At 50.4% G+C, this 24,383-nt stretch overlaps 1 protein-coding gene across 1 annotated transcript in view; it reads right to left on the bottom strand.

Moving 5' to 3' along the window:
- The window catches only part of ST3GAL2 (ST3 beta-galactoside alpha-2,3-sialyltransferase 2), a 58,844-nt gene extending 52,482 nt beyond the window's left edge, over positions 1 to 6,362 (bottom strand). The window contains exon 1 of the mRNA XM_007993656.3: positions 6,116 to 6,362. The gene's annotated coding sequence lies outside the window, so the exon portion shown is untranslated. The remainder of the gene's footprint in view (positions 1 to 6,115) is intronic.
- Positions 6,363 to 24,383: the final 18,021 nt, after the last annotated feature.

Below are 24,383 nucleotides of genomic sequence, written 5' to 3'. Positions count from 1 at the left end.
GGTAAGGGCTCAGGTGTGTGGGAGGGAAGCTGGGACATGGGAACTGAAAGGACCGAAGGGGAAGGAGGAGAAGCCCATCCCTGGCTGCATGTGGAAACAGAAGAGATGCAAAAGCACCCAGCTGGCAGAGAGCCCCAGCTGCGTCCAGCACCTAGAGAGCCTCTGGGGCTCAGGGGCCCCACGGCCTCAGGGCAAGGCCCCCAACCTCAGGCAGCTCACCAGGATTCCAGTTGTGTGGTCAGCATAAGCACACAGCTCCTCCAAAGCAAGTCCACATCACCTTCTCCTCAACTCTTACTCCTCCTGACTGCCCCATTTCAGTAAAGGAACCAGCTCTCATCATCAGGCACTGAAACTACAAGCCCCAGCCCATCAAGTGTCTGCTCCAAAGACAGCTACTTTTGCAAGCTCTCTAGACTGTTCCCACTTTTCCGCTTCTATTGCCAAGTGCCAGCCTGCATGATATCTCACCTGGACTCTATCTACTTCTCCATCTCCTCCCTCCCTCCTCTCCCTGTCCCCTTATGACCCAGCCATACTGTGCTGTCAGTTTGCCCTCAGTCTGCTCAGAAACTAGTCAGACTAAAGCCCCCTGTGTCACCACCTGTCAGTTCAAGTCCTTATCCAGCACCTGTCTGGACTGATTTTTTGCAGTGTCTATTTTCTCTCCTTCTGGAGACTTTTGCTTTCGGATCCAGGGTTGCGAGGGAACTGCCCAACATGCCACCAGCCCTTCACTGGCCAAGGAAGGGAACAAGGGAACACGGCCCAGGTTGGGCCAACCAGACATTTCCTCCCTCGGATATGAATCCCAAGTGGTGACAAAATGACCGAGCACAGCCGGAACAGATGCATCCTGGCAACAGTGGTTCCCTGAAGAGACTGGCCTTTGGTCCCTGCTGTACCCACTCCAAGACCCTGGAGGGGACCTGGGTCCTGAGTCATCACTCTGATTTTATAGTTCCCACAGCTTTCCAAGGAAGTGCTTTCCTGCCAAAGGCAGCCAAGTTTCTGGTTGCAACCAAATAGGATTCCTTACTACTTTCTAAATAAATCCCCTATGCTCTAGACAAAAGGGACAACTCCCTAAATGTGCCTTGTGATAGCCTGTCTTTGTACCTGCTGGCCTGTACACCCCTCCAGCCCACAGGCACTGCCTGGAAACCTACCCTTAGAGGCCCATCCCAAATGCCTTTTCTGAGCCCCCTATGGGGATGACTTAGACCTCCTTTAACTGGCCACTTCCCCTGTAGATCTACTGGTGGACTTGTCTTATCCCCCTCCCAGGGGACAGCAACTTGGCTATTACTGTCTCCTCCACAACACTCAGCAAAGTTCTCGGCTCAAAAAAACTCAGACTTGGCCAGGCATAGTGGCTCACATCTGTAATCCCAGCAGTTTGGGAGGCTGAGGTGGGCAGATCACGAGGTCAGGAGTTCGAGACCAGCCTGGCCAACATGGTAAAACCCTGTCTCTAGTAACAATACAAAAATTAGCTGGGTGTGGTGGTGTGTGCCTGTAATCCCAGCTACTTGGGAGTCTGAGGCACGAGAGTCGCTTGAACCCAGGAGTTGGAAGTTGCAGTGAGCCGAGATCACACCACTGTATTCCAGCCTAGCGACAGAATGAGACTCCGTCTCAAAAACAAACAAACAAACAAACAAAATTCAGATTTTTGGGGGCAGACGACCCCAAAGGACAATTAAGGTTTGTTGAGCACAACAAGGAGCAGGAACTAAGAGCAGGGGCTGTGCGGCAGAAAGACATGAGTTTCGATCCCAGATCCTCCTGCTGTCTGTTTGGGCACGACTGATAAGTTCTGTAAGTCTCAGTTCATCATCTACAAAGCAGCGGCAACAACGCCAGCCTTGCAGTGTTGCTGTGAGGATTCATTAACACCGGAGAGCACCTAGCACCGTGCCTGGCTGGCAGCAAACACTCAATGAACAGCAGCCATGATTCAAGCTATTAATTGGAATCAGGAGTCCAGGGCCGCTGTGTGACCCACAGTGTAACTCTCTGTTCCTCAGTAACCCTACCTAAGTCTGTATCTGCCTTATAAATGTTCCACTGACCTATAAAACAACAGCTGGAAAATGCTCTGCAAAGCACAATGTAAGTGATGCCTCCTGCTTTTCTAAATTTCAAAGACTCCCAGGCACCCTGTCTAGTGTGCAGCCATGGCAGGACTTTACTTGGCAGGCGCCCCAACCCATTTGGTTGGGGAAACAGGCACAGGCCAGAAGAGGGCCCAGTGCAGCAATTTGCTTCACTATGTCCACACAGTTACCCTTTTCCAAAGCCACAGCTCCTAAATTTCCTGCTTGGTTGTGGGGCCTTCCTTCAAAAAACCGTGGGGCAGTGTCCTTCCAATCATTACCAATCCTAGGCAGCATCAGAATGAAAGAAAAGTCAAACCAGTACAGCTGCCAGAATAGCCTGGTGGGGAAGTAAGGTGGAAGAAAGTCCCTCTTAAGACTTTACATCTAGCTGGCCGGGCACAGTGGCTCATGCCTGTAATCCCAGCAGTTTGGGAGGCCACGGCGGGCAGATCACCTGAGGTCAGGAGTTTGGGACCAGCCTGACCAACATGGAGAAACTCCGTCTCTACTAAAAATACAAAAAAATTAGATGGGCGTGGTGGTACATGCCTGTAATCCCAGCTACTTGGGAGGCTGAGGCAGGAGACTCACTTGAACCCAGGAGGTGGAGGTTGCAGTAACCTGACATCGTGCCATTGCATTCCAGCTGGGCAACAAGAACAAAATTCCATCTCAAAAAATAAAAAAAAAAATTTTAAAATACAAAAATTAGCCGGGCATGGTGGTACATGCCTGTAATCCCAGCTACTCAAGAGGCTGAGACAGAAGAATAGCTTGAACCTGGGAGGCAGAGATTGCAGTGAGCTGAGATCATGCCATTGCACTCCAGCCTGGGCAACAAGAGGGAAACTCTGTTTCAAAAAAAAAAAAAAAAAAAAAGACTACATTGAGCTGGGTGTAGCAGCTCACACCTCTAATCCCAACACTTTGGGAGGCCGAGGCGGGCGGGGCACCTGAGGTCAGGAGTTCGAGACCAGCCTGGCCAACATGGAGAAACCCCATCTCTACTAAAAATACAAAAATTAGCCGGGCATGGTGGCAGATACCTGTAATCCCAGCTACTGGGGAGGCTGAGGTAGGAGAATCGCTTGAACCTGGGAGGCGGGGGTTGCAGTGAGCTGAGATCATGCCACTGCATTCCAGCCTGGGCGACAGAGCAAGACTCTGTCTCAAAAAAAAAAAAAAAAAAAAAAAGACTTTACCTCTGGCCAGGAGCGGTGGCTCACGCCTGTAATCCCAGCACTTTGGGAGGCCAAGGCGGGGGGGATCACCTATCACCTGAGGTCAAGAGTTCAAAACCAGCCTAGCAAACATGGTGAAACCCTGTCTCTACTAAAAATACAAAAGTAGCCAGGTGTCCTGGCATATGCCTGTAATCCTAGGTTCCTGTCACCCCAGGAAGGGGTGGCCAACCAGGCTGAGACAAGAGAATCGCTTGAACCCTGGAGGTGGAAGCTGCAGTGAGCCGAGATCGTGCCACTGCACTCCAGTCTAGGCAACAGAGTGAGACTCCATCTCAAAAAAAAAAAAAAGACTTTACATCTGCTTGGATTAATCTCTCAAGCAATTGTGATGGCCCCAAACCAGTGGTTCTCAAAGTGTTAGCTTAGGGAGCTGGAGAGAGATGCAAAATATAGGCTCCACCCAGATTAAACCATAAAACTCTGGAGTCCCCCCACACACACAATCTGTGCCTTAACCAGCTCTCCAGGGGACTCTGACTCTCAGTCAAGGGTGAAGAATCCTTCCCTAAACCTGTAACCATGAGACCTTCTGCTGTAATTCACTTACTGAACACCCACTATGTGCTGAGGACCAAGCCAGGTGGTGGTATTTCAGAAAATGAGGACACATTTGAAGAACATCCACAGTCTAATGACAGCCAAAATGAAGTACACAAATACCGCCAAAATAAGGCAGGATGTGGTACAGAACAACCCAAAAGAATCCATTTCCCATCCCTCTCCCCAGACCCTACCCCTCAGGTCTTCTTTTGCCAAGAATAGACATGGAAAAATCAAGCCTCCCCAAATCCCCAATCCTGGTATTGCAGACTCCTTAATCTCAGGTGCCTTCTCAAGAAGAGTGGTCCTTACCCTGAGGCTTGGCTGGAGTAGAAATGCTCCCCTGAGGCAACAGCCAGTTGCTCTTAGAAGCTTGGCTTTATCTGGGATTTGCACTCCAAAAGTTCCCAGGAGCCACCAGCGTAAAACAGCACATCACAACAATGCACTCCCATGCATGGTCACTCCCACAGGCCCCTGCCAGGCTTGCAAGCAAGGGTGCAGAGGCAGACATAAACACCCACACAGACAGTTGGCCCCCTGGCCTCCCTTCCTCCATTCTCAAGTTACAAGGTTAAAAGCATCCAATTCACAGCCAAGGGGGAGGGCTGGGAAGGGGGTTGCTGAAGCAGTGAACCATCTGGTTCAGATCAAAATTGCTCCTTCAGGACCCCACAGAACTCCTGGAGCCTCCCGTCCCTCCCTTCCTCCACCCATCCCACTGGAAACTGGGGACTGCGGTAGAATGGATGACCATCCTCCTCTGCCCCCCCCGCCCCCGCAAAAAAAAAAATCTGAAGAGGACAAAACAAAAAACTGAATAATACAGGCAAATCTGTGCCACCTTTCTGAGCCCTCGTTCCCTCTAAATACTGAGCACCACGACAAAACTTGAGATCACCGCCCACATACTCTGTGCCTTCCTCCACAGAGAGATCAGGGCAGCCAGCAGGCATCCCTCCCTGAAAGGGCAACCCCTCCAAAGTTAGCAGCACAAGCAAGATGAAGCTGAGGGGTGTGGTCTCCCAGACTCCTCTTATGCCACCATCTCTCTAAAGACCAGGGATACCTTCCACCTCAGAGAGGCTTCAGAGCCCACCGGGCAAGGAAGGAGTGGCCAACCAGCTTCCAAACATTCGTCCCAAAGACGAGGCAGGAGTGTGAGTTACTGGCCAGAGGCCCCAGAGTGCGTGTACCCCGTTGGAGGCTTTGACTGAAAAGAGGCCCCAGGTCCCTGCCTGCCCCCAGCACCTCTCTAGCCCCTTTCTCCAACACCACTTTTGACTCAGTCCTCCGCTCCTTTACGCAGCTGTAAAGCAAGAGGCAAGATGGGAGATGGGAGACGGGAGGTGGATGCAGTTGGCAAAAGATAACTCGAAAGGCTAACTTGAGCAAGCAAGCAATGGGTGGTGACTCCTCTACAGGCAGAGGGGGCCCGGAATGGGCTATGCGAAGTAGGGGAAGGCCAACAGGAGTGACAGGAAGCTAAGGGGAGATCAATTGAGCTCAGCCCAGAGCTGTAGCAGGGGGTGGAAGTTTGGTCCAGTCACAGGGTAATGACTGGGGGGAAGAAATGACTTCCATTCCCAGGCAAAGAAGGAACAGGAGAGAGGAGAGACGGGGTTCAGGCCAGCCTCCACGGGATTGGAGCACTGGCCAAGTTTCTGGCTTACGTGCTTCAGTTTCCCCAAAGTAGGAAGGTCGAGCCGTGAGAACTGGGCCACTGAGGGTGGTTAGGGGCAGTGCCAGGTAGGGGAAAGATCACAGGGGAGAGAGGAGAGAGGCGCTGATGGGGCAGCCAGGCTCCGGCCAAGAGTGGGGCCGGGGTCTCCCAGGTGGAGCAGAGGCCGGGAGAGCCAGGGGTTAGGGGTACGAACTAGGGAGTGGAATGAAGTCGGGACCAGGGCAGGGAGCTCTTCCGAGGGCTGGGGCTGGGGCTGGGGCTGGGGCTGGGGCTGGGGGCTACCGGCAAAGGAGCGGAGCGGGAGCCCTGGGAGGCTGGGAGCGGCGGGACTTGCAGAGCAGAAGGCGGGGATCCGGAATGAGGCCAACGCGCGCGGACCCCCGCCTACACGAGGGAGCCCGGTGCCCCGGCCCGGGGGAAGTTGCGGGGATGGACCGGGCCGGTCTGGGCCGCTGGGCCGCGCCAGCTGCCCGCGCATGGGAGGTCTGGGCAGCCGGGGGCCCGGGGCGCTCCGCATCCCGCCCGCCCTCATCCCGCCCGCGCACCTCAGTCAGCGCCCGGCGCTGCGCGGGCCATACTCGCCGCTCCTGCAGCCGCCTCCGCCGGCGCAGAAAGCCGTCGCCGCTGCCGCCGCCGGCGTCCGGACCCGTTAGCTCGCGGCTCTCTTGTCCGCCCGCCGTGGGCTAGTCCCGCCCTTGCCTGGCCCAGCCCTACCGGAGCGCCGCCGCCGCCGCCTCAGCCCGGCCCCTCCCCCCACCCCTGCCCGGCTTGAAGGGAAGGGTGGGGGACAGGGGCGACTGCCCCCACCCCATTCACATCCTCCCCGTTTCTCCCTCCCTCCGCCCCCCGCACGCGCGCCAGCATGCTGGGATATGGAGTCTAGGCGGCTCTGGGCCGCCGGGGGCGCCCCGCGTCCAGGACTACATCTCCCAGAAGATAGCGCGCGCACCCCCGGGATTGTGGGCTTTGTAGTTTCGCTAGGGCTCAGGGGGTCCGCCCCGCAGGAGGGGAGAAGGAGGGGGATGGGAAGTCTTCATTCTCAGAAGGCCAGGCTCGGGCGGCTGGAGCAGACGGCCCCGAGCCGGGTGGGATACCTGGGTTTCCAGGGAGGTGCACACTAGCCGAGGACGCCTGTCAGATGCTGCTGTGGCCAGCTGCGGACGAGCCCGGCCGGAGGGCACTGTTCCCACTCGCGCTTTCAAAGAGCCGCGACCTGAGGCCAGCTTGGCTTCACGCCCAGGCTCTGAAAGCCCAAGCTGCGGTGGGGATGCTGCGCCCTGGCCCGAGGGGAGAGAGACCCCATCAGCGGTGCAGGCGGGGGTTTGGCCTCGCTGGACTTTGTGTTCCCCACCCGGGAAGAGAGGAAAAGGGGGCAGAGTGTCTGTTGTTTCCTCATCCACGGGGGCATCTCCCATTGCAGGCTCTGTCTTAGATGCCTGTAGCTTCCTACTGTTGAGGGCAAAGTGATGCATTTTAAATATTTGGCATGTCTTTTCTTAGCTCATCCTTTCCCTAACTTCCGCACCTAGTTCAAAACCTTTATGAAACTCCAGGTGGACCGCAGTTTCGCCCCTCCAACAGGCTGAGGTGAGGCTAAAGTGGTTCTGAATTTTTGGTGTGTATGGGATCCTCTTGGTGAGCTTGTTTAAACGCAGATTGCTGTCCCCACTCTCAGCTTCTGGTTCTTTTAGCTCTAGGGCAGGCCCCAGGATTGGCATTGCTACCCCGTTTCCAGGTGTTACTCATGCTGCGGGTTACTGCTTTGATAACCAGATAATCTCTGCTGTTGGTGTTTGCTGCTAGCACACCGGTATCCTCTTTCAAGGATGGCCCTTCTGTGGGATAATTAATAATGGCCCTGAAGAGCCAAACCCGGGAAGGCAGGGTCCCAATCTAGTCCAATTTAGCACAAGAATGCTCTTTGTTTTTGCGCCCAGGCTGGAGTGCAGTGACGTGATCACGGCTCACTGCAGCCTCAACCTCCCAGACTCAACAGATCCTCCCACCTCAGCCTCCTGAGTAGCTGGGACTACAGGCATGTGCCACCATACCCGGTTAAATTTTGTGTTTTTTGTAGAGATAGGGTTTTCCCATGTTGCCCAGGCTGGTCTCAAACTTCCCATGTTGCCCAGGCTGGGCTCAAGCGAACCTCCTGCCTCCGCCTCCCAAAGTGCTGCGATTACACATGTGAGCCACTGTGCTCTGCCAGGAATGCTGTCTTTAATAGCAGTAAATCAGTACACTCCCTAAAGGAAGATACCACTTGGGCCATCTGCCTGCAGGTGTTCCAGGCCTTACGCCTTGAAATTCCCCCTAAAGCTGGGAAGGTTTTTCTCGTGCAAGGTGGGCAGCAGGGGCATGCCTGGTGCTACCTTCCAAGCCATGGATACAAGCCAGGATTTGTGATATCAAACCCCTAGGACAAGGTCAGTTTAGTAGTGTCTGCTACCTCTGGGTGGGCTATGGCCTAAGACAGGCTGGGGAAGTGGGAGGTAGGGCAGTAGATTCCTGGCTTGTCAGGTACTGAGAAAGGTTCTCATTCCTTTTGTTTATTTGTTTTGAGACGGAGTCCCGCTACATCGCCCAGGCTGGAATGCAGTGGCATGATCTCGGCTCACTGCAGTCTCTGCCTCAGGGGTTCAGGTGATTCTTGTGCGTCAGCCTCCAGAGCAGCGGGGATTACAGGCATGCACCACCACACCTGGCTAATTTTTGTATTTTTAATAGAGACAGGGTTTCACTATGTTGGCCAGGCTGGTCTGGAATTCCTGACCTCAAGTGATATGCCCCCCTCGGCCACCCAAAGTGCCAGCACCACACCCAGCCAAGAATGGTTCTCATTTTTTGACCCAGGTGGGCCCTTCTTACTACCTATTATTCTGCTGTTCTTGCAGCTACAAACTGCTGAAAAGAAAGCTTAGTAAGCATCACCCTCAAGCAGGAGGAACCCAGACTCTTCCACCTGTCAGCTGACCAAACTCCTTGACCAAACTCTAGACAAGCTTCGCCAAGCCCCCTTCTCAACTAGGCCTCAATCTTTTTTTTTTTTTTTTGAGATGGAGTCTGGCTCTGTCGCCCAGGCTGGAGTGCAGTGGCCGGATCTCAGCTCACTGCAAGCCCCGCCTCCCGAGTTCACACCATTCTCCTGCCTCAGCCTCCTGAGTAGCTGGGAGTACAGGCGCCCACCACCTCGCCCGGCTAATTTTTTTTGTATTTTAGTAGAGACGGGGTTTCACCGTGTTAGCCAGGCTGGTCTCGATCTCCTGACCTCGTGATCCGCCCTTCTCGGCCTCCCAAAGTGCTGGGATTATAGGCTTCAGCCACCGCGCCCGGCCTAGGCCTCAATCTTGGCCCATAAAAACTACAGACTCTTGGCTGGGCTCATGGCTCAAGCCTATAATCCCAGTGTCAGAGGCATTTGAACCAGAGCAACTCTATCTTGAATAGGGACTAGGTAAAATAAGGCCGAGACCTCCTGGGCTGTGTTCCCTAAAGGTTAAGGCATTCTAAGTCGCAGGATGAGATAGGAGGTCTGCACAAGACACAGGTCACAAAGACTTTGCTGATAAAACAGGTGGCAGTAAAGAAGCTGGCCAAATCCCACCGAAACCAAGATGGTGACGAAAGTGACCTCTGGTCATCCTCAGTACTCATTATATGCTAATTAGAATGCATTAACATGCTAAGAGACCCTCCCACCAGTGCCATGAGAGTTCACAAATGCCATGGCAACACCCGACAGTTACCCTATATGGTCTAAAAAGTGGAGGAACCCTTACTTTGGGGAATTGCCCACCCCTTTCCCAGCAAACTCATGAATAATCCACCCCTTGTTTAGCATATACTAAAAAAAATAGGCTGGGCACTGTGGCTCATGCCTGTAATCCCAGCACTTTGGGAGGCTGAGGCAGGTGGATCACGTGAGGCCAGGAGTTCAAGACCAGCCTGACCAACATGATGAAACCCTGTCTCTACCAAAAATGCAAAACTTTGCTGGGCGTGGTAGTGCATGCCTGTAATCCCAGTTACTTGGGAGGCTGAGGCATGAGAATTGCTTGAACCTGGGAGGTGGAGGTTACAGTGAGCTGAGATCCTGTCACTGCACTCCAGCCTAAGCAACAGAGTGAGACTCTGTCTTAAACAAAAAAGGGCCAGGCATGGTGGCTTACACCTGTAATCCCAGCACTTTGGGAGGCTGAGGCAGATGGATCATGAGGTCAGGAGTTCAAGACCAGTATGGCCAAGATGGTGAAACCCCGTTTCTACTAAAAGTACAAAAATTAGCCGGGCGTGGTAGCAGGTGCCTGTAATCCCAGCTACTCAGGAGGCTGAAGCAGGAGAACAGCTTGAACCCGGAGGGGGCGGAGGTTGCAGTGAGTCGACATCGTGCCACTGCACACCAGCCTGACTGGCAGAGTGAGACTCCGTCTCAAAAAAAAAAAAAAAAAACCAACCAAACAAAAAAACACCTACAGACTCTCAACTCAAGTGATTTTTTACCCACCCTTCTCCCTCCACATTAAAAGGCTTCTACAAAGGCCCGTCACAGTGGTTCACGCCTGTAATCCCAGCACTTTAGGAGGCCTAGGCACATAGATTGTCTGAGCTTAGGAGTTTGAGACCAGCCTAGGCAACATGGAAAAACCCTGTCTCTATTTATAAAAAAGAAAAGAAAGCTGGGTGCGGTGGCTCACACCTGTAATCCCAGCATTTTGGAAGGCCAAGGTGGGTGGATCACGAGGTCAGGAGTTCAGGGGTGGCCTGAACTCTTCCAGCCTGGCCAAGATGGTGAAACTCTGTCTCTACTGAAAATACAAAAAATTAGTGGGGTGTGGTGGTGGGCGCCTGTAATCCCAGCTACTGGGGAGGCTGAGGCAGAGAATTGCTTGAACCCAGGAGGTGTAGGTTGCAGTGAGCAGAGACTGCACCACTGCACTCCAGCCTGGGCAACAGAGTGAGACTCCGTCTCAGGGAAAAAAAAAAAAAAAAAGACTTAAACACTAATATAGTTTCTAACAGTTCAAGGTCACATCTTAGCATGACCCAATCCTACCTCAAAGTGCCTGCCTGAGAAAGCCCGCCACTGCCGAAAGAATTGACTGTTCCAGGCAACACCCAGCCATAGGCTCCGGCTACACGTTCTCAGAGCATTTACTAAAAAAGGCTCACAGTTGTGAATTCCTTCTCTGATCCTTTGAGATGTATAAGTATCTTCTACAACTCAAGAGTGTCTTTCTCAAGGACCTGAAAGCCATTCCTTGAATGTCATCATCCTGAAGGATGATGTGGGAGGATAGAATCCTAACTTCAATAATTGCCAACTAGTGGACAGAGCTGTACATTGCCTGATCCTTTGCAATTTTTCATGTTCTTGACTCTACCGAACCCCTGCTTGCCACCTTCCCTACTCCTTCATCCACTCTGAAATACAAGTTTTAAGGTGTTTAGGCTGAGAGCAGTGGCTCACACCTGTAATCCCAGCACTTTGGAAAGCTGAGGTAGGCAGAGCACTTGAGGTCAGGAGTTCGAGACCAGCCTGGCCAACATGGCGAAAGCCCGTCTCTACTAAAAATATATAAATTAACCAGGCGTGGTGGTGGGTGCCTGTAGTTCCAGCTGCTTGGGAGGCTGACACAGGAGAATCACTTGAACCTGGGAGGCAGAGGTTGCAACAAGCTGAGATTGCACCACTGCACTCCAGCCTGGGCAACAGAGCAAGACTCTGTCACAAAACAAACAAAAAACACAAGTTATCTTGCCAGACTCACTGACTTGTGCCTGTAATCCCAGCTACTCTGAGGGCCGAAGTGGCAGGATCACTTGAGGACAGGAGTTTGAGACCAGCCTGGGCAACATAGCAAGACCCTATCTCTAAAAAATAAATTTAAATTCCCAGTCACTTCTGTACAAATCAAAGTTGGGCCAAGTTCACACTGGACCCTCTTCCCTATTGCAATAGTGTATTACAAATTAAAATCTGTTCTTACCACCTTTTTTTTTCATTTTAGAGACGAGGTCTTGCTGTCTCACCCAGGCTGGAGTGCAGTGGTGTGATCATGGCTTACTGCATCCTCGAACTCTTGGGCTCAAGGGATCTTTCCACTTCAGCCTCCTGAGCTGGAAGTACAGGCACGCACCACCATGCCCAGCTAATGTTCTTTTGTTTTTAAAATAGAGACGGGTCTTGCCATCTTTCCCAGGCTGGTCTTGAATTCCTGGGCTCAATCAATCCTCCCACCTCAGCCTCCCAAAGTACTGGGATTACAGGCCACTGTGTGCCTGTTCTGTCCTTACCACTTCAACTAACATCTAGCTTTATCTTTTTTTTTTTTTCCTTGACTTTGTTTATCTTTGACAAAGTAGGTATCTACTCTGAGTCACAGGGGTCCAGGTTCTAGCTCCCCACTCATTATCTCACTGAGTCAAAAGGGGCTGGGCACAGTGGCTCACGCCTGTAATCCCAGCACTTTGGAAGGCCGAGGTGGGCAGATCACAAGGTCATGAGTTTGAGACAAGCCTGGCCAACACAGTGAAACCCCGTCTCTACTAAAAAAATACAAAAATTGGGACGGGCGCAGTGGCTCATGCCTGTAATCCCAGCATTTTGGGAGGCCGAGGCGGGTGAATCACGAGGTCAGGAGATCGAGACCATCTGGCTAACATGGTGAAACCCTGTCTCTACTAAAAAAATACAAAAAAATTAGCAGAGCATGGTGGCAGGAGCCTGTAGTCCCAGTTACTTAGGAGGCTGAAGCAGGAGAATGGCATGAACCTGGGAGGCGGAGCTTGCAGTGAGCCGAGGTTGTGCCACTGCATTCCAGCCTAGGCGACAGAGTGAGACTCCATCTCAAAAAAAAAAAAAAAAAAAAAAAACAACTCGCCAGGCATGGTGGCAGGTGCCTGTAATCTCAGCTACTCAGGAGGCTGAGGCAGAGAATTGCTTGAACCCGGGAGGTGGAGATTGCAGTGAGCCAAGATTGTGTCACTGCACTGCAGCCTGGGTGACAGACTGAGAACCTTTCAGGAAAAATAAATAAATAAATAAATAAATAAATAAATAACAGTCAAAAGAGGCTGGGCGTGGTGGCTCACGCCTGTATTCCCAACACTTTGGGAGGCCTAGGTGGGTGGATCACGAGGTCAGGAGTTTGACACCAACCAGGCCAACATAGTGAAACTGCGTCTCTACTGAATAAAACCACAAAAATTAGCCGTGCATGGTGGCGGGTGCCTGTAGCCCCAGCTACTTGGGAGGCTGAGGGAGAATCGCTTGAACCCAGGAGGCAGAGGTTGCAGTGAGCTGAGATTGTGCCACTGCACTCCAGCCTGGGTGACAGAACAAGACTCTATCTCAAAAAAAAAAAAAAAAAAAAAGACAAAAAGAGTCAAGAGGGGCTGGGCATGGTGGCTCATGCCTGTAATCCCAGCACTTTGGGAGGCTCAAGTGGGCAGATCACCTGAGGTCAGCAGTTCGAGGCCATCCTGGCCAACATGGCGAAACCTTGTCTTTTTTTTTTCGGGACAGAGTCTTGCTCTGTCACCCAGGCTGGAGTGCAGTGGCATGATCTCAGCTCACTGCAGGCTCCGCCTCCCGAGTTCACGCCATTCTGCCGCGTCAGCCTCCCCAGCAGCTGGGACTACAGGCACACACCGCCACACCCAGCTACTTTTTTTTTTGTATTTTTAGCAGAGACAGGGTTTTACCATGTTAACCAGGATGGTCTTGACCTCCTGACCTTGTGATCCGCCCACCTCAGCCTCCCAAAGTGTTGGGATTACAGGCGTGAGCCACCGCACCCGGCGCGAAACCCTACCTTTACTAAAAATACGAAAATTACCCAAGTGTGGTGACACATGCCTGTAATCCCAGGTACTGGAGAGGCTGAGGCAGGAGAATCACTGGAACCGAGTGGTGGAGGTTGCAGTGAGCTGAGATCACACCACTGCACTGTAGCCTGGGCAACAGAGCGAGACTCTGTCTTTAAAAAAAAAAAAAAAATTAAAGAGTCAAAAGGGTGAGTTAACCCTAGGTCCTTGGACAAGTTGCCAAACAGCTGCCAGAGGCAATGGACTCTGACTAACATGGAGGTACTTTTCTGTTTCCTTTTTTTTTTGAGACAGAGTTTTGCTTTTGTCACCTATGCTGGAGTGCAGTGGCACGATCTTGGCTCACTGCAACCTCTGCCTTCCAGGTTCAAGTGATTCTCCCGCCTCAGCCTCCTGAGTAGCTGGGACTACAGGCACGCACCACCATGCCTTGCTAATTTTTGTATTTTTAGTAGAGACAAGTTTTCACTGTACTGGCCAGGCTGGTCTTGAACTCCTGACCTCAGGTGATCCACCCACCTCAGTCTCCCAAAGTGCCACCATCTGCCACCATGCCCAGCTAATTTTCTTTGTTTTTTTTTTTTTTTTTGTATTTTTGGTAGAAACAGGGTTTTACCACGTTGGCCAGGGCTGGGCATCTATAGACGCGTCTATAGATGCGTACCAACATGCTGGACTAATTTTTGTATTTTTAGTAGAGATGGGTTTTCACCATGTTGGCGAGGCTCGTCTCGAACTCCTGACCTCAGGTGATCCACCTCCCTCAGCCTCCCAAAGTGCTAGGATTACAGGCATGAGCCACCGTGTCTGGCCTTCCTTTTTTTTAATTTTTTTTTTTTTGATGCAGGGTCTTGCTTTGTCATATATGCTGGAAAGCAGTGACACAATCATGGCTCACAAGCCTTGACCTCCCAGACTCAAGCAATCGTCCCACCTCAGCCACCTGCTGAGTAGCTGGGAATACAGGCATGTGCCACCACCACACCTGGCTAGTTTTTGTGTTTCTTTGTAGAGACAGGGTCTCACCTTGTTGCCCAGGCTGGTCTGGAACTCCTGGGCTCGACTGATCCACCCACTTCGACCTTCCAAAATGCTGTGGTTATAGGTGTGAGCCACCGCACCTGGCCTCGGTTTTCCTTTTCATTTGTTCCCATCACAGCCCATAGGGGACTCAGTAATCCATATGCAGTCCTGAGTCTGCCCATTCAATCACCCGCCATGCCCTGCTTACAAGGACTTTGCCTCTGTGCCCAAGTCACATGCAGTGGCAACATTCCCTCACAGGCAGAAGTTAAATGAGCCTTTCTGAGTTTACATCCATCTCTCAAATATCTGTCAGCAGATTATTCAGGAAGAATTAAAAGGTCTTTGCCTGGGTGGGACCTCAGTTCCAACAGGACCCACCAGCATATGACCTGCACTACCTCCCAATTACCTGTCCAATTGGGCCACCCATTTACCCTGTGCTTTCTGGTCCTATCCATTCATCTAAATTCTGCCTGACTGTCCAAAGTCCACTTTGAGTTTTCTTTCCTCTAGAAAGTTCTCCCTAGATGCCTCAGCCCCATGTCAACATCACGCTTAACCCCACTCTTTTTTTTTTTTTTTTTTTTTTTTTAAAGACAAAGTCTCACTCTGTTGCCCAGGTTGGAGTGCAGTGGCACAATCTCGGCTCACCACAACCTCCGCCTCCCAGGTTCAAGCAATTCTCCTGCCTCAGCCTCCCATTTGGTTGGGATTACCACCATGCCTGGCTAATTTTTTGTGTTTTTAGTAGAGACAGGGTTTCACCATGTTGGCCAGCCTGGTCTCAAACTCGTGACCTCAGGTGATTGATCCCCCAACCTGGGCCTCCCAAAGTACTGGGATTATAGGCATGAGCCACCGCGCCCGGCCTTTTTTTTTTTTTTTTTTTTTTTTTTGAGACGGAGTCTGGCTCTGTCGCCCAGGCTGGAGTGCAGTGGCCGGATCTCAGCTCACTGCAAGCTCCGCCTCCCGGGTTTACGCCATTCTCCTGCCTCAGCCTCCCGAGTAGCTGGGACTACAGGTGCCGCCACCACGCCCGGCTAGTTTTTTGTATTTTTTAGTAGAGACGGGATTTCACCGTGTTAGCCAGGATGGTCTCGATCTCCTGACCTCGTGATCCGCCTGTCTCGGCCTCCCAAAGTGCTGGGATTACAGGCTTGAGCCACCGCGCCCGGCCTTTTTTTTTTTTTTTTTGAGACGGAGTCTTGCTCTGTCACCAGGCTGGAGCACAGTGGCACAATCTCAGCTCACTGCAACTTCTGCCTCCTGGGTTCAAGTGATTCTCCTACCATAGCCTCCCCAGTAGCTGAGACTGCAGGCATGTACCACCACGCCCAGATAATTTTTGTATTTTTAGTAGAGACAGGGTTTCACCACTTTGACCAGGATGGTCTGTATCTCTTGACCTTATGATCCACCAGCCTCGACCTCCCAAAGTGCTGGGATTACAGATGTGAGCCACCGCTCCCCGCCTTTTTTTTTTTTTTTTTAATGTCTTTTTTGGCTGGGCAAGGAGGCTCATGCCTGTAATCCCAGCACTTTGGAAGGCTGAGGTGGGTGGATCACTTAAGGATCATTAGCCAGACGTGGTGGCAGGTGTCTGCTGTAATCCCAGCTACTCGGGAGGCTGAGGCAGGAGAATAGCTTGAACCCTGGGGGCAGAGGTTGCCATGAGCCAAGGTCGCGCCACTGCACCCCAGCTTGTGTGACAGCCTGCCTCAGCCTCCCGAGTAGCTGGATCTATAGACACGTACCAACATGCTGGACTAATTTTTTTTTTTTTTTTTTTTTTTTTTTTTGAGACGGAGTCTTGCTCTGTAGCCCGGGCTGGAGTGCAGTGGCCGGATCTCAGCTCACTGCAAGCTCCGCCTCCCGGGTTTACGCCATTCTCCTGCCTCAGCCTCCCGAGTAGCTGGGACTACAGGCGCCACCACCTCGCCCGGCTAGTTTTTTTGTATTTTTAGTAGAGACGGGGTTTCACCGTGTTAGCCAGGATGGTCTCGATCTCCTGACCTCGTGATCCGCCCGTCTCGGCCTCCCAAAGTGCTGGGATTACAGGCTTGAGCCACCGCGCCCGGCTATGCTGGACTAATTTTTATATTTTTAGGAGAGAGGGGTTTTCACCATGTTGACAAGGCTGGTCTCGAACTCCTGGCCTGAAGCGATCCACCCACCTTGGCCTCCCAAAGTGCTGGAATTACAGGCTTGAGCCAATGCGCCCAGCCCTAATACAAAATAATTCTGCAAATCTGTAAGAAAATGACCAAATAGACAACTTGGTAGGGTGAGATGTGAGCATCCCTTGAGCGTGGGAGGTCCCAGTCCAGGCTCCAGTGAGCCGAGATTGTGCCACTGCACTCCAGCCTGCGTGACAGAGCAAGACCTTGTCTCTCAAAAAAAAAAAAAAAAAAAAAAAAGTAAAAGAAAATGACCAAGTAGCTAATAGGAAATGTGCAATCACATAGTACTTGTCCTCTTGTGACCAGCATATTCTACTTAGCATAATGTCCACAACGTTCATCCATGTTGTAGCATATGTCAGAATTTCCTTCCTTTGTAAAGCTGAATAATACTCTATTATATGTACATACCACGTTTTCTTTATTCATTCATCTGTCAATGATGGGTTGTTTGCAGTTCTTGGCTATTTTAAATACTACTGCTATGAACATGAGTGTACAAACATCTCTTTGAGCTCCTGCTTTCAATTGTGTTATTTGTCTCATTTTCTTTTTTTCTTCCTTTTTTTTTTTTTTTTTTTGAGACAGGTTCTTTTTCTCAATTTTTGCTTCAAAATAATCCAGGGTTGAGGTATAGGGATAGATACAACAAGGTTGGTTAAATTGATAATTATAGAAGAGATGAGGCCAGGCACAGTGGCTCACACCCATAATCCCAGCACTTTGGGAGGCTGAGGCGGGTAGATCACTTGAGGTCAGGCGTTTGAGACTAGCCTGGCCAACATGATGAAACCCTGTCTCTACTAAAAATACAAAAACTAGCCAGGCATGGTGGCAAATGCCTGTAATCCTAGCTACTTGGGAGGTTGAGTCAGGAGAATGGCTTGAACCCAGGAGGCAGAGGTTGCAGTGAGCAGAGATCGTACCACTGCACTCCAGCCTGGGCAACAAAACGAGACTCTATATCAAAAAAAAAAAAAAAAAAAAAGAGAGAGGATGAGTAGTTACTCTGGGTTAATTAATTATAACATTTTTTTCACCTTTGGGTAGATTTGAAGTTTCCATAATAAAATGATTTTTTGACTGGGCAAAAACTAACCAGGCATGGTGGCACACGCCTGTAGTCCCAGCTGTTTGTGAGGCTGAAGCAAGAGGATCTATTGAGCCCGGGAGGTCCAGGCTGCAGTGAACCATGACTGGGCCACTGCACACCAGCCTGGGTGACAGAGCAAGTGAAATTGTTGGATCATATAGTAATTTTTTTTTTTTTTTGCCCATAATCAAAACTATTTTGGAAAACGGACACCAAAATAGATCACTGTGGTATGCTTTGCAAAATCAAACATAATTATGAATACATTATTTTGGTAGATAAATTAGAATTGCTAGACTTATGATAAGGCTTTCCGTGAGAGAACACAGATTCAGGAAGTGGTGTGGATCACTCCATTCGTGATGCTTTCCTCTCAGTGAACACGCTCTGTGAGTCTGGCCTTTCCTTCTGTAGGCTGATACTGTTGAACAACCCACACAAAGAACCACTGTCTGAGCATGGCTGAAAACTATGGTAATCTTGGGACAATCTCAACATTTTACATCCATAAAATAAGAATCTGGACTTTGAACTAGCCGTTTCTTTTATGATTTTTCTTTTCTTCTTCCAAAGACGGATGTAATAAATCTGTAGACAAAGACTTGTTGATCCTTTTGCAAACCCTGCCTGTCCCATCCAGACCTAGTAATTCTAGTGTTAATTTTTTGAGGAGCACCATACTGTTTCCCATAGCTGCTACACCATTCTCCACTCCCATCAGCAGTGGACAGGCTTCCAATTTCTCCACATCTTCACTAACATTTGCTATTTATTTATTTATTTTTTTTTGAGACAGAGCTTCGCTCTTGTTGCCCAGGCTGGAGTGCAATGGCACAATCTCAGCTCATCACAACCTCCGCCTCCCGGGTTCAAGTGATTATCCTGCCTCAGCCTCCTGAGTAGCTGGGATTATAGGCATGTGCCACCATGCCCTGCTAATTTTTGTATTTTTAGTAGAGATGTGGTTTCTCCATGTTGGTTAAGCTGGTCTTGAACTCCTACCCTCAGATGATCCCCCCCGCCTCGGCCTCCCAAAGTGCTGGGATTACAGGCGTGAGCCACCGTGCCCGGCCCCACATCACTCTCAAAAGAAATGCAGGTAGGGCGCAGTGGCTCACGCCTGTAACCCCAGCGCTTTGGGAGGCCGAGGTGGGTGGATCACGAGGTCAGGAGTTCGAGACCAGCATGGCCAAGATGGTGAAACCCTGTCTCTACTAAAAATACAAAAATTAGCCCGGCATGGTGGCACACACCTGTAGTCCCAGCTACTTGGTAGGCTGAGGCAGGAGAATTGCTTGAACGCGGGAGGCGGAGGTTGCAGTGAGCCAAGATCATGCCATTGCACTCCAGCCTGGGCGATAAGAGAAAAACTCCACCTTAAAAAAAAAAGAAATGCGGATGAAAATCACCACACTGAGATATCATTGTTCACATACCAGATTGGCAACGATCAAAAAGCTTGATAACTATCTTGGCAACAGTGTGGGGCATCCGTATCCACTGCTAGTGTAACTGGAAATCTGTGCCACCTGTATGATGGTAATATCTTCACAATTACAAATGCACAAACCATTTGACCTAGCAATTTCTTTTCTTTTTTCTTTTTATTATTATTTTTTTTTGAGGTAGAGTCTTACTCTGTTGCCCAGGCTGGAGTGCAGTGGCGCAATCACAGTTCACTGCAAGCTCCGCCTCCCGCTTATAAGCAATTCTGTGCCTCAGCCTCCCGAGTAGCTGAGATTACAGGCAGGCACCACCATGCCCAGCTAATTGTTTTGTGTTTTCAGTGGAGACGGGGTTTCACCATCTTGGTCAGGCTGGTCTTGAACTCCTGATCTGGTGATCCGCCCACCTGGAGCTCCCAAAGTACTGGGATTACAGGCGTGAGCCACTGTGCCCGGCCCTAGCAATTTACTTTCTAACAAAGTATCCTATTTGTATATGTTCAAAGTTACACATAGAGAAGGATATTTGTTGCAGCATGGTAAGAACAAGAGCACAGTGGCTCACTCCTGTAATCCCAGCACTTTGAGAGGCTGAGGTAGGAGGCTCACTTGAGCCCAGGAGCTGGAGAACTGCCTGGGCAATATAGGGAAACTTTGTTTTTACAAAACGTTTAAAATTTGGCCTGTTACGGTGGCTCACGCATGTAATTCCAGCACTTTGGGAGGCCGAGGTGGGTTGATCACGACGTCAAGAGTTCGAGAGCAGCCTGCCCAACATGGTGAAACCCCGTCTCTACTGAAAATTTAAAAATTAGCTGGGCGTGGCGGTGCACGCCTGTAATCCCAGCTACTTGGGAAGCTGGGGCAAGAGAATCACTTGAACCTGGGAGGCAGAGGTTGCAGTGAGCCAAGATCGCGCCACTGCCCTCCAGCCTGGGCAACAGAGCAAGACACCATCTCAAAAAAGAAAAAAAAAAAAGATAATTATAGAAGAGATGAGGCCAGGCATGGTGGCTCACACCCATAATCCCAGGACTTTGGGAGGCCGAGGCAGGCAGATCACTTGAGGTCAGGAGTTTGAGACCAGCCTGGGCAAAATGAGAAACCCTGTCTCTACTAAAAATACAAAAATTAGCCGGGCATGGTGGCACACGCCTGTAGTCCCAGCTGTTTGTGAGGCTGAAGCAGGAGGATCAATTGAGCCCGGGAGGTCCAGGCTGTAGTGAACCATAACTGGGCCACTGCACGCCAGCCTGGGTGACAGATCAAGTGAAATTGCTGGATCATATAGTAATTTTTCTTTTGCCCATAATCAGGACTTTATTGGAAAATGGACACGGAAATAGATCACTGTTGTATACTCTGCAAAATCAAACATAATTATGAATACATTATCTTGGTAGATGAATTAGAATTGCTAGACTTATGATAAGGCTTTCTGTGAGAGAACACAGATTCAGGAAGTGGTGTGGGTCACTCCATTCGTGATGCTTTCCTCTCAGTGAACACGCTCTGTGAGTCTGGCCTTTCCTTCTGTAGGCTGATACTGTTGAACAACCCACACAAAGAACCACTGTCTGAGCATGGCTGAAAACTATGGTAATCTTGGGACAATCTCAACATTTTACATCCATAAAATAAGAGTCTGGACTTTGAACTAGCCATTTCTTTTATGATTTTTCTTTTCTTCTTCCAAAGACGGATGTAATAAATCTGTAGACAAAGACTTGTTGATCCTTTTGCAAACCCTGCCTGTCCCATCCAGACCTAGTAATTCTAGTATTAATTTTATGAGAAGCGCCATACTATTTCCCATAGCTGCTGCACCATTCTCCACTCCCACCAGCAGTGGACAGGCTTCCAATTTCTCCACATCTTCACTAATACTTGTTATTTATTTATTTATTTTTATTTATTTATTTGTTTGTTTGAGCCAGAGTCTCTCTCTGTTGCCCAGGCTGGAGTGCAGTGGCGCGATCTCGGTTCACTGCAAGCTCCACCTCCTGGGTTCATGCCATTCTCCTGCCTCAGCCTCCCGAGTAGCTGGGACTACAGGCGCCCGCCACCACACCCAGCTAATTTTTGTATTTTTAGTGAAGACGGGGTTTCACTATGTTAGCCAGGATGGTGTCGATCTCCTGACCTCGTGATCTGCCTGCCTCGGCCTCCCAAAGTGCTGGGATTACAGGCGTGAGCCACTGCGCCCAGCCTATTTATTTATTTTTTTGAGGCAGTTTCACTCTTGTTGCCCAGGCTGGAGTGCAATGGCACAATCTTGGCTTACTGCAACCTCTGCCTCCTGGGTTCAAGCGATTATCCTGCCTTAGCCTCCCAAGTAGCTGGAATTACAGGCGTGCGCCACCACGTCCCACTAATTTTTGTATTTTTAGTAGAGATGGGATTTCTCCATATTGGTCAGGCTGGTCTTGAACTCCTGACCTCAGGTGATTCCCCCACCTCAGCCTCCCAAAGTGCTGGGATTACAGGCATGAGCCACTGCACCTGGCCTAACACTTGGTGTTTTCTCAGAGCATCACTCTTCTTTTTTTTTTCCCTGTGTACCTCAGTGGGATGCAAAGGGAGCATCACTTTTCCCCTTCCCCTATGCCTTCCCTTTCCAATCCTTCTCTTTCTCCTTCCGCCTTCTTTTTTTTTTTTTTTTTTTTGACATAATCTTGCTCTGTTGCCCAGGCTGGAGTGCAGTGGTGTGATCTCAGCTCACTGCAACCTCCACCTCCCAGGTTCAAGCAATTCTCCTGCCTCAGCCTCCCTAGTAGCTGGGAACACAGGCTCCTGCCACCACACCTGGCTAATTTTTGTAGTTTTAGTAGAGACGGGGTTTCACCACATTGACCAGGTTGCTCTCAAACTCCTGACCACGTGATCTACCTGCCCTGGCCTCCCAAAGTGTTTGGATTACAGGTGTGAGCCACTGTGCCTAGCCGCATCACTCTTTTTTTTTCTTTTTTGAGAGGGAGTCTCGCTCTGTCACCCGGGCTGGAGTACAGTGGTGCTATCTCAGCTCACTGCAAACTCTGCCACCTGGGTTCATGCCATTCTCCTGCCTCAGCCTCCCGAGTAGCTGGGACTACAGGTGCCCGCCACCATGACCAAGCCTGGCTAATTTTTTTTTTTTTTTTTTAAGTAGAGATGGTGTTTCACCATGTTAGCCAGGATGGTCTCGATATCCTGACCTCGTGATCCGCCTGCCTCAGCCTCCCAAAGTGTTGGGATTACAGGCGCGAGCCACCACGCCCAGCCGTCGCTCTTAATGAAAGAAATGCAGATGAAAATCACCACACTGAGACATCATTTTTCACATACCAGATTGGCAATGATCAAAAAGCTTGATAACTATCTTGGCAAGACTGTGGGGCATTCCTTTATTTTTTATTTTTTTTTTTTGGAGACAGAGTCTCGCCCCGTTGCCCAGGCTGGAGTGTGCAGTGGCACGATTTGTGTTCGCTGTAAGCTCTGCCTCCTGGGTTCACGCCATTCTCCTGCCTCAGCCTCCCCAGTAGCTGGGACTATAGGTGCCTGCCACCACACTCGGCTAATTTTTTGTATTTTTAGTAGAGGTGGGGTTTCACTGTGTTAGTCAGGATGGTCTCGATCTCCTGACCTCATGATCCGCCTGCCTTGGCCTCCCAAAGTGCTGGAATTACAGGCGTGAGCCACCACGACCGGCCTACTGTGGGGCATTCTTATCCACTGCTAGTGTAACTGGAAATCTGTGCCACCTGTATGATGGTAATATCTTCAAAATTACAAATGCACAAACCATTTGACCTAGCAATTTCTTTTCTTTTTTATTTTCTTTCTTTCTTTTTTTTTTTTTTTTTTTTTTTTTTTTTTGAGACAGAGTCTCGCTCTGTCGCCCAGGCTGGAGTGCAGTGGCAAAATCTCGGCTCACTGCACACTCCACCTCCCAGGTGTAAGCAATTCTGAGCCTCAGCCTCCTGAGTAGCTGAGATTATAAGCACATGCCACCACGCCCAACTAATTTTTTTGTATTTTTAGTGCAGATGGGGTTTCACCATCTTGGTCAGGCTGGTCTTGAACTCCTGATCTCGTGATTCACCCACCTGGGGCTCCCAAAGTACTGGGATTACAGGCGTGAGCCACTGTGCCCGGCCCTAGCAATTTACTTTCTAACAAAGTATCCTATTTGTATATGTTCAAAGTTACACATAGAGAAGGATATTTGTTGCAGCATGGTAAGAACAAGAGCACAGTGGCTCACTCCTGTAATCCCAGCACTTTGAGAGGCTGAGGTAGGAGGCTCACTTGAGCCCAGGAGCTGGAGAGCTGCCTGGGCAATATAGGGAAACTTTGTTTTTACAAAATGTTTAAAATTTGGCCTGGTACGGTGGCTCACGCATGTAATTCCAGCACTTTGGGAGGCTGAGGTGGGTTGATCACGACGTCAAGAGTTCGAGAGCAGCCTGCCCAACATGGTGAAACCCCGTCTCCACTGAAAATTTAAAAATTAGCTGGGCGTGGTGGCACGCGCTTTAATCCCAGCTACTTGGGAAGCTGGGGCAGGAGAATCACTTGAACCCGGGAGGCGGAGGTTGCAATGAGCCGAGACTGCGCCACTGCACTCCAGCCTGGGCGACAGAGTGAGATTCCATCGCGCGCGCACACACACACACGTGCGCGCACACACACACACAATTAGCTGATCATGGTGGCCTGTGCCTGTAGTCCTAGCTACTCGGGATGCTGAGGTGGGAGGACAGCTTGGACCTGGAGGCAGAGGCTGCAGTGAGTGAGGATTGAGCCACCACGCTCCAGACTGGGTGACAGAGCAAGAACCTGTCTCAGAAAATAAAAATAAATGATCTAGGCCGGGTGCGGTGGCTCAAGCCTGTAATCCCAGCACTTTGGGAGGCCGAGACGGGCGGATCACGAGGTCAGGAGATCGAGACCATCCTGGCTAACACGGTGAAACCCCATCTCTACTAAAAAAATACAAAAAACTAGCCGGGCGAGGTGGTGGGCGCCTGTAGTCCCAGCTACTCGGGAGGCTGAGGCAGGAGAATGGTGTGAACCCGGGAGGCGGAGCTTGCAGTGAGCTGAGATCCGGCCACTGCACTCCAGCCTGGGTGACAGAGCAAGACTCCGTCTCAAAAAAAAATAAATAAATAAATAAATAAATAAATAAATGATCTAGATGTTGGCCAGGCATGCTGACTCACACCTATAATCCCAGTGTTTTGGGAGGCCAAGGTGAAGGGAT

This window comes from Chlorocebus sabaeus, chromosome 5 (genome assembly GCF_047675955.1).
Source record: "Chlorocebus sabaeus isolate Y175 chromosome 5, mChlSab1.0.hap1, whole genome shotgun sequence".
Taxonomy (NCBI): domain Eukaryota; kingdom Metazoa; phylum Chordata; class Mammalia; order Primates; family Cercopithecidae; genus Chlorocebus; species Chlorocebus sabaeus.
This window is presented reverse-complemented; position numbering and strand designations above follow the sequence as displayed.